The sequence below is a fragment of the Monodon monoceros genome, unplaced genomic scaffold (genome assembly GCF_005190385.1).
Source record: "Monodon monoceros isolate NGI ecotype Baffin Bay Population unplaced genomic scaffold, NGI_Narwhal_1 Super_Scaffold_1, whole genome shotgun sequence".
Taxonomy (NCBI): Eukaryota; Metazoa; Chordata; class Mammalia; order Artiodactyla; family Monodontidae; genus Monodon; species Monodon monoceros.
This window is the reverse complement of record NW_021703765.1, coordinates 86,324,739-86,335,561: the sequence shown is the minus strand read 5'-3', so window position 1 is coordinate 86,335,561 and position 10,823 is coordinate 86,324,739.

Genomic DNA, 10,823 nt, shown 5'->3' with positions numbered 1-10,823 from the left:
CGTGGACGCCCACCCTGGAGCCCGGCTCCCCTCCCTTCCAAGAGCCTCCTACGGGCTGGAGGGAGTCACCGCCAGACCAAAGCCAGAAACCGTCCTTGGGGACCGGGACTCACCCTGACTCTCGGGCTTGGCTCTCCTTTGCCCAGGGTTCCAAGCCTGTGGCATGTCCAAACCCTCAGGAGTGCCCCAGGTCCCCTGCCCTGTGCAGCGGGTCGAGGATGGTAGCCGTCCTGGCAGGGGCAGCACAGGGACAGAAGGGGGGCCACCACCAGCTCCCCTGAGTCGAATTTGGCTCAGAAAATACACGCTGCAGGAACATCAAAGGGGCCCAGAGTCGGGCCCAAGCCCGCAGGGGCCCACGGGGCGCAGAGGGAAGCACCACAGCCGCCGGCTCGCCCTGGGCAACGTCGGTGACAGCGATGCCTTCCTGGGACATGGGCAGGCCAGGGAAGAGGTCACTTCCTGTGCTGGGATCGGCAGTGCCCCCGAGACGGTGTCCAGCTGGAACCTCAGAAGGTGACCTTATTTGGGACTAGGGTCTTCGTGGAGGTAATTGATTAGGAAGAGCTCAGCCAGGAGTAGGTGGGCCCTAATCCAATGACAGGGTCCTTAGAAGAAGAGATTAGACACGGAGAACGCGGCCATGTAAAGACAGAGCCAGAGATCGGAGTGACGCAGCCACACGGCCGGGAGGTCAAGCACGCCGGCAGCACCCGGAGAGTGAGAGAGGCCTGGACCAGTCTCTCCCTCTGACACCACAAGGAAGCAGCCCGGCCGACACCTGGGTCTCAGAGTTCTGCTGTTTTAAGCCAGGATGTTTGTGGTCACTTGGTGCGGTCGCCCAGGACACAGATACACTCCTTTAGCCATAACTCCCGTCTCAGAGATGCGTGCGGCACCGTGCTCGCCACCCATGGCACCTAAAGGACAGAGCCGGGACCCGCAGCCTGGGCGCTCAGCTGACGTATCTGTATCCCGGACGCTCCCCTCCCAACGACCCCTAACGCTCCCCGCCGGCATCTCGGGCGGCTGGACCAGCACACGTCCACCACCTCCAGGGACTGCAGAGCAGAAGTCAGACCTCCCAGGCCCAGCGGCCGAGGGTGTGTCCACGTGGAGGCTGCACAAGGATGAGGCCACCGGGCTGACAAAAGACGTGAGATTATAGAGGAGACCAGTTCTGCTGGGATCCAGCCAGCTGGCAAAGTATTAAAAACAAACACAAGGGCTTCCCGGGTGGCGCAGCGGTTGAGAGTCCGCCTGCCGATGCAGGGGACGCGGGTTCGTGCCCCGGTCTGGGAAGATCCCACGTGCCGCAGAGCGGCTGGGCCCGTGAGCCATGGCCGCTGGGCCTGCGCGTCCGGAGCCTGTGCTCCGCAACGGGAGAGGCCACAACAGTGAGAGGCCCGCGTACGGCAAAAAAAAAAATAATAATAATAATAATAACAAACACAAGTGTGACAGAGTCGGCTGCTTTAGCTGAGCTTCAGATACGAAGCTGCGGCCGCAGGTGTGAGGGCGCCGCAGTATCCCAGCTGTGATGAGGCGGGAGATTTCTTCAGTGATGGCAATGATGCAAATTGAAACTCTGAGATTTCCACTGACGACTTCGCCATCCACATGCTCCTAATAAAACCGAGGTTTGCCGCCGTGCAGCCACCCGTGTCATTCACAGATTCTGTATTTGTGATGTACCTGCCTGTTAAATCTCCCTGTAAACCCAACATCAAGAGTTGGGTGCTTTCGTGGGTGCTGAGAACGTGGCAGAGCAGGAGACACGTGACTGGCTCAACACGCGTGTTCCCGGCAGGGGCGGAGCCAGGTGACGCTGTCTTGTGTCAGCTCTGGGGCTGTGAGCAAGTGCCCTTTGTAACTGTTTAGGGTTTTTTGCATTGTTGTGTTTTGTTGGTGGTTTTGCTGTTTATAATGGCCCCAAGTTCAGAGCTGAAGTGCCATCCAGTGTCCTAAGGACAAGAAAGCTGTGACGTGACACGAAGAAGACGCGTGCGAGACGGGCTTGGTTCCGGCGTGACCACAGCCTGTGGGCCCGAGGTCCACGCTATGAGTCAACAACGTAGATTAAATGAGGTGTCTTTAAACAGAAACACATCAAATAACATCGTCTATTGATCGGTTGACAAAATACCATGCCCAGAGGCTCACAGGACCCTGACTAACCCCGCATTTTCCCTGGAGCAGGTTTGGTAACCACTAATTCCGCCTTCATAGCGTGGGACTCCTGCAGGTGATGAGAACCGAGCGTGTTTAGAACTGAAGGAAACACTGCTTTCCATTTAGAAGTTAGCGAGGACGAAGACGTGGTTTCTCCCCTGCACGGTCACAGGCCCTGGGAACGGCTGCCGTGTGCTGGCACTGTCACCTCCCGCGACGGGCTGGCCCTCATCTGGCTCCTGTCACGCCCTGTGTGGCCATAGGAACTCGGGCCCAGGGGAAGGGGATGAAGAGCCACTCAAACTGGCTGAGATGCGTGTCCCCCCCTCCAAGGAGGGGCCTCCGGCGCACAGAGGTGTTTAGAGCAGCCAAGTTCCGTTCCTTGGGCGCCCGGACCCGGGCGACACAGTCAGGCTCGGATGCCCTCATGTGCGTTGGGCTCCGGGAAGCAGGAGGCGGGAGCAGCGCCGGCGCTCGAGGTCTGAGCAGAGGGCAGCCAAGGGCTGTGCGCTGGAGATAGCGCCGACGGGCGTGAGCCCCCCAAACCGCTGGGCCCCAGAAGAGCCACAGCTGCGTGAACGGACAGGGACCTGCAGGGCCGGGTACAGCAGCGCTCCTCCCTCTTCTTGATGAGAACTGCTTCCCAGGCCAAAGTCAACTAAACTGACAGCCTTGATAAGCCGCAGGGGTAACCGCTCAGGGATAAATAAGAGGAGATGCCTTGTTTGTTATTCCTTGTTGTTCTTTTAAGCACCCGATAGACATTTTAAATTAAATTAAATGGCTTATCTGGGCTAATGCAGACGGACAGGGTGATCGACTCAGTGATGGGCAATCGTGTCCTCGCCCTGCAAACATCACTCATCTCGGCGCAGCTCAGCCTGGCCACGAGCTTCCAAGTGATGAATATCAAAGCCAGTGTTGTTTTCTCCCTGCAGGTTACCGTTGAGTGGGCTCCAGGTTGTCCTTTCTAACCTCAGACCCCACCTTCACGGGGTGTCCAGTGCGGGGTGCCCACAGAAACAGGAACATCCTCGTGGCAGGCTCGCTCCTGTTTCTGGGCAGGGCTGTGGGGCTGCAGGAGGGAAGACCCCGTGCCCACCATCAGGACCTCAAGGCGGCCCGGCGGCCCCTCGTCCGCCCCTCCTCCCACAAGTGCAGCCAGAAACTCAGGACATTCCGGAGAGAGACCCTGGCAGGTGCAGAGAAGGGCAGGCTGGCTTCGGGCCTCGGGCCTGAGGAGTGACAGGTGAGGAATGCTGCTGAAACTCGGCGTCCGTGCACCAGTGCCGAATAGAAACGCGGAGACAGAGTTCCGGGTGAAGGAGAAAAGAAATAGCTTTATTGCTTTGCCAGGCAAAGGGGGCCACAGCGAGCTCCTGCCCTCGAGACTGTGTGTCCCGACCTGGAGGGGGTCGTGAGGAGTTTTATAGCAATGGTTCAAAGAGGAGGGCGTGGTCAGCCCATGGACCTTCTTCTGATTGGCTGGTGGTGAGGTAATCGGGGGTCGGCACCATTGACCTTCAGGTTCCGGCAGGTCTGGGGTCTGCGTGCTTGTGGGCAGCACACATTAACTTCTCCCACCTGGCGGGGGTCTCAGTATCTGTAGAGCAGCTCAGGGACACGGCTCAGCATAGTATCTACAGCCCTTGAGGAGGAACTAAAGATCCCTGGCTTTGTTTAATGGCTGAAAATATTATTATTTTGTCTCACTTGACTGTTTTCCTTTCTTTCTGCGTTTTCTTACTTCTCTGATTAAATTTGTTCTTTGACTAAAGTCTTTTCTACAGACCGAGGGCAGGCGGAGGACACGGGTAGGGTCTATTCTGGGAAGGCCTCACAGGGTCCTGCTCGGTGACAGGAGTGTCTTTCTTCTTGCCGCGTCAACCCACACTGACTGGGAGCCTCAGAAGCCAGCGACTCAGAAACCACAATGCGCCCAGCAAACAAAGCCTGCTCTTTGCCAAAGGACCAGGAAAGGGGCATCTAGCAGGACAGAAGACTCCCAAACCCGAGTTGCTCTCCTCTACCCAAATGCCGTGGAAGGTCTGGGCCTCACGCCCACGCACGCTGGCCAGGGCCCGACCGTAGGGTCAGCGGAGGCCACGTGGGGAGCCAGGCCCTCTGCCCCCACCTGCTCCTGCCAGGGCCCTCTGCACCGAGGCCAGCGGGAAGTAGGATCCCCCCGATGGAGATGGAAACGAAACATCAAATGTGGGGGGCATTTGGGACATGCAGCCCCTAACGCTCACAGGAAAGAGAAACGTATCAGATCCATCATCCAAGCTTCCAGCCCAAGAAGCAAGCAGGCAGCAGAGAGAATAAACAGCAGAAATCAGTGACCCCGAAAAAGGAAGACAGGACAGACCATCACGGTGCTGGTTCCAGGAAGAGATCAGTACAGACCGTCACAGTGCTGGTTCCGGGAAGAGATCAGCGAAGTGGACAAACCTCTAGTGAGAATGACGGAAAGAAATGGTGGAAGACAAATCACCAGAATCAGGAATGCAGCCAAGACACCACTACCAACCCTACAGACGCTGAAAGAATCAGGGACGCAGGGGACAGCTTGTACACATGCAGGCTCCCCTTGGGACCTGGCCCCATGATGGGGACCTGGCTCTATCTTCTGACCATTTTCTGCTGGCCAGCCTCCTGGTCAGTGTCGTGGAAGGGACAGTCTTCCCACGAGGGGCCAGCGATGTCGTCTGTCACCTGGCGTTCTCCAGTCCTGACACCCCGAGCTGAAGGTGACCTCTCAGATGAGGCCTGACGCTTGATCAAGCCCCAGACCCCCTGGCGGGCTCCTGAAAGCAGACGTGAGGCCACTCCCAGAGCTTCTGACTCAGCAGATCTGGGCGGCCCTGGGAATTTGCACTTCTGACAAGTTCTCAGTGGACGCTGATACTATGGGTCCAGGGTCCCCACCTGACAACCTCTGATGAGATGAAAGCTGGCAATAGGATGTAGGTTCAAGGAAGATGGAGTCACGTCTCTTAGATGCCTCCGTGGAGGATGGAAACTTGCACACGTGTGGGAACGGAGAGCAGATAGCGACAGCAATGGTCACGGGGGCACCTGGGAGCTCTCGCTGTGCACAGCACTTTCATACCTTGGTTCTTTCATCTTCACAAAGAGCCTGTGAGGGAGAAGCCATATTAACTCCCATCTTGCAGACAGGGAAAGTGCAGTAGAGAGAGGCTCGGTAAATTGCCTGAAGTCACACTGCCGACAAGCAGTTGTAATAGTCAGGGCTCTCCAGAGAAGTCGAACCAATACGACAGATGGATGGATGGATGGGTAGGTGATAGATGATAAATGGGTAGACAGACAGATTAGATAGATAATAGATAGATGGTAGGTAGATAGATGATAGATAGATAGATAGATGGTAGGTAGATAGATGATTGATAGATAGATGAATAGATGATAGATAGATGGATAAGCAGACAGATAGAAGAGACTTATGAGGGACTGGCACACATGGAAGCTGAGGAGTCCCAGGACCTGCAAGCTGGAGGCCTAGGAAAGCACGTGTTGTTCAGTCCAAGTCCCGAGGCTGAACTGAAGTCGGCGGAGCCACTGGTGGGATGCAGGAGAACATGGCTGTCCCAGCTCATGCAGAAAAAGCAAATTAGCCCTTGTTCTCCCTTTTTGCTCTACTCAGCCCTTCCGTGGACTGGATGATGCCCCCCCCGCCACTGGAGAAGGTGGATCTCTTTATCCGCTGATTCAAGGGAACACCCTCACAGGCCCTCCCAGAAATAACACGTTACCAGCTCTCTGGGCCTCCCTGTGGCCCGGCTGAGGGGACACCTAAAACCAGCCATCTCAGTGGTCAAGCTGAGCTTCCTTAGAGCCCACACTTCCAGGACGACAAGAGACATGTCCTGATCAGCGTTTGGACACCCGATTCCCTGCTGAAAGCGGGCAGAGGGGGCCGAGAGCGGGAAGGCCCAGAAACATGGTGCTGCTCTCCTCGGGGCCCCCCAGCCCCAGCCCCTGAGACGAGAGGGCTGCTCGGGGCGCTGACAACCCTGAGCCGGCGGGTCCAAGGAGGGAAGAGGGGCGACGCAGAAGCTGAAGAGATCGCCTCGTCCAACACACACTCTGCCCAGAGGAGCCCTCCCGGATGGTGAGAGAGAGCTCCTGGGGACCGAGAAATTAATGTTATGGAGAAACAAATGAGAAGTGCTGAGGGGATAAACCTCACAGCTCCGGGGACGTCTGCTGGGGACAGGCGTCTGTTCTCAGCCTGGGTGGGACGCCCGGGTCATCAGGCAAAGCCTGCGGAGGGGCCTCCTGAAGGCGGGGGACAGGCGTCCTGTGCGAGCCCTCTGCACCAGCTGGGCCAGCAGGCTCCCTGTGGACAGGGAGGCCCAGAGCCGGGGTCAGGCTGGCTCAGCCCCTGCGAGAGGCACAGGCTGCAAGTGGGACCCACGAGGAGTCCAGAGGCGAGTTGAAGGAGAGAGTCACGTCTTAGATGTGCTCTCCTGCTCTATGTAAACAAGAAAATAATATTCTGCCGCTTCTCATCGTTATAATTGTGGTTATAATTAATATCCATAGTGATTATATTAATAATTTCATTTAATTGTGAGTATAAATAATAGAAACTATTTAAATAATGATTTATTATTAATTACATAGTGATTACAACTAAAACTATACAATTTATAACTAATAATTAGTATCTATTAATTATATAGTTATAATTAATGATTATATAGTAATAATTAATAACTATGTTACTCATTTAAAATAATTGAGTTATAATTAGTTATAATTATAATTTCTATAGTTATTCTGTAATAGGATAATATTCTATGTCAAGAAATGATTATTTCTTTGTGTTTTTAAAAAATATTTATTTATTTTATTTGGCCGCGCTGCGTCTCACTTGCGGCATGCAGGATCTGCGTTGCCACGTGCAGGATCTGCGTTGCCACGTGCAGGATCCTTTGGCTGCGGCATGCCTGTGGGATCTAGTTCCCTGACCAGGGACAGAACCCTGGCCCCCTGCATTGGGAGCGCAGAGTCTTAACCACTGGATCCCCAGAGAAGTCCCGAAACGATTCTCTCTTAAATCACGGATGAGTTGAGTGAGGGCCCAGGGGTCTCTGCTGGGCTGAAGGGACCTCAAAAGTCACCTTTGGGCCCATCGGCAGCTGTGCATCCGCCTGCTGGGCAGGGCTCCAGGCAACCCGTCCTGGGTCCCTGACTGGCGCCCACCTGCGATTCCGTGCAGGGCCCAGCTCGTCCCAGGAAAGCTCAGGCCTGCGGGAGTGAGTGACGACACCCTCTGGGAGAGCCACGCCCCTGCAAGGGGAGACGGGCAGCAGGATCCTCCAGACCCGAGAGCCCACCTTGCTCCTCAAAGGCAGACCTAAAAGCCTCGGGTCTGGCTCGCGGGGCCCTGACCCCACCCTTACCACTCGGCTGCCTGCCCCCCACCTGCAGCCAGACGTTTCCAGTCCTCTCCGTCCGCAGCCCCCTCAGGACGTGCTCTCATTTAATTCCAGGTCCACCCCACAAGGGAAGCGTAAGGGCTTTGGGAAACGCTGTGCTTCTTACCGTAAGAGCAGGTCTACGTCTGCCCCACTGCAGCCAGTAGGAAAAGCGATGCCTCTTAACAGACTCTGCACCGCAACTTCAGGCGCCACCCGAGACAGGCCCCATGGCAGCGCCCAGAGGCCCCCTGCTAGCCCGGGGTGGGGGGCCCCCAGCACGCTGGCGCCTCTCAACCACTGCTGCTCGCGCTGGGGGCCTGTGTGAGAATGAGGCCACCCCACCCTTGGAGCTTCCAAGCCACGTGAGGCCAGGATTTGCATTTCTTTTCTTGGTTTTTAGGGCAAAAGATATTTTAATACATAAAACGAAGAACCACAACCAAAATGTATGTAAAGAACATCTACAAATCAACAAAATTAAGTAGAAAAATGGGCAGAGGTTGCTTGACCAGACTTCTCAGCACTAAAGACACATGTGAAGAGTATAGCTCTCACATTCAGAGTTCTTATCACAATAAAAAGTGCTTTAAAATACTCATACTAATACTAATAATTGGCATTTCTAACAAGTTCGCAGGTGCTGCTGGCGCGGCTCCAGGGACCCCACTTTGAGAACCAGGGGTGGGAAGCAGTCCCCGCTCCCTGAGAAGCTCGGGTGTGGCCTCGAGCCCAGGAAGACACTCCTCTTGTTACTGGGACCTCATTACCACGAGCGTAAAGGTGAGTTTATCAGATGTTCACTGTGAGACGCGTCATCATGGTCTGGGCAACTTCTGTTGACTTCACTCTTCTGCACCTTCCCCCCCACCTCCTCCCCAGGTGCCCCCTCCCCAGGTGCCCCCTCTCCAGGTGCCCCCTCCCCAGGTGCCCCCTCGCCAGCAGGTCTGATATTTATCTTTAAATAGACATGTATCCTTGCAAAACGTATAGGATTGTTTTGTGTGTGTTTTCCAGTCACACCAGTGGTATTGTGTTTCCACATCTCAATCTGTTTCCCCTCCTTTTTCTCATCAAACCCTGCCTGTCACCATGTTTCCACGTTGCTGTATGCGTGTCTGGTCCCCGCCACTGTGCCCACCACATTTCACTCATCCATCCCTTTGTCTGGAACACTCAGCTCCCAGTCCCTCAACAACAACCAACACATAACCTCATCGCTTCTTGGACGTGTAAGAATTTACCCAGTGCCGCAAAGCCCAGATGTCTGAAAGCGTGTCCCTGCGGCCCAGCATCCTGCCCCACCGTCACCCTCGTGAAGCAGCACATCCGCCCTTCTGCTGGCCGAGGATGGAGAGGCCGGCTACCAGCCCAGGACACCAGGGGCACCGGCAGCACCAGAGGCTGGGGAGGCAGGGGAGGCAGGGGAAGCAGGGAGGCTCCTCCCCTAGAGCCTCAGGGTGACGCAGGAGATGGACGGGCCCCCGCGCTGGACAGCTGCGTTCACCCAGTGGAGGACCACTATGCTCTGTTCTCACCCAGATGCTCCAAGGACAAAGCTGGTGGCAGAAGTTGAGCTCTGCTGGAATAAAGAGATAAGACGACCCCTCCCAAGGTCAGGGAAACTGCCCTGTCTGCACATGCGCAGGAAGGCTTCTTGCAGGTCAGAAAGGGAGGGGGCACCTCCCACAAGCCTCTGCAGTGGGATCTTAGTGGCGGCGCGCAGGCTGTTCTCTCTAGTTGTGGTGCTCCAGAGTGCATGGCTCAAGAGTTGCGGCGTGCAGGCTTAGCTGTCCTGCGGCAACTTAGTTCCCTCACTAGGGATTGAACCCACGTACCCTGCCTTGGAAGGTGGATTCTTAACCACTGGACCACCAGGGAATCCCAATTACTCTTGTTTTAAGCCTTGGAGTTTGTGGTGTTTGTTACGTGGCCCCAGGACACTAATTCCCCCAATTCTCCACGTACCCCTCGTCATTCCCCACGGGACGTGTGCTGTCCTTGTTACCACTTTACAGGTGGGGACCCTGAGGCCTAGCCAGGCCACGTCACTTGCCCACAGTGGTAGAGCCGGGTCAGCGTCTCCCTCCATGCACAACCTCCTCCCCATGCCTGAAGAGGAAGGACCTTCCCTCCCCCCAGCCCGGGGCCAGCGGAGGCTCCGCGGTTTGATAGCCTTCCAGTTCAGAGGTGAGGTCCGTGCTCCCTCCCTCGAGGCTGGGAGCACAGCCGGTGGCCCTGGGTGACTTCTGAAGCAGGGTCATTAAAGGCCACACAGCGTCCACCTGCTCTCAGAGCCCTGGCCGCTCCGTGGAATCCACAGGCCCGAGGACCCCAGAGCCACAGAACCAGCCCTGGGAGTCCAGCTGCCTCCAAAAACCCGGCCCTGCCATCGAATCACCGCCAGGCTCCCACCGGCCCACTGGGGCCCCAGACACTGTGGAGCGAAGTGAGCCATCCCAGGGGGCCCTGTCTCTGAATTCCTGACCCAAAGAACTTGGGAACATAGTAAAATGCTGTTTCTTGCCACCGAGTTTTGGGGCGGTTTGTTTCACAGGAACAGTAAGGGGAGGGATAGGAGGCCTGTGGGGAAATGCGCACATCGTCCCAGAGACTGTCAGGGCTGCACCCTGCTTGGGGAGGCTCTCCTGGAGGCCCCGATCACACAGCTTGCGATGGGCCTCCAGATCCCAGACAGCATTATGCGGGGAGGGGAGCAGCGCTGAAGTGCTTTGCCCGAGAGACAGGCCAGGCAGAGAACGGGCCACAGCGCGGGGAGCAGGGCCAGGGGCTCCTTCTTCTGGCAAGAGACTCAGATTTCCGGGGAAACGCTCACCTGTCTGCCTCCGCTAAATGGGGGTGGGCGCCAAGGAGAGGCCCTGCCACTCGGGACCATCCCTCCCCTCTGCCCCCCAACTGAGACTTGTTCAGCGGCAGCCTCTGCAGCTTCTGGGGTGGCGAGGATGCAAAGGGAGGGATACAGAAGGTGTCACAGCACAGACACTGTCACATTCTCCCGGGAGAACACCTGGCCACATGTTTAATGTTTAATCCACTTCCCAGGAATCTGTTGTGCCCAGTAACCCTAGAAATTAGTAACGGCCTCTCGGAAATTCAAACAAATTCCTCACAGGTCAAAAAAGAAAGGAGGGGGCTTCCCTGGTGGCGCAGTGGTTGAGAGTCCGCCTGCCGATGCAGGGGACA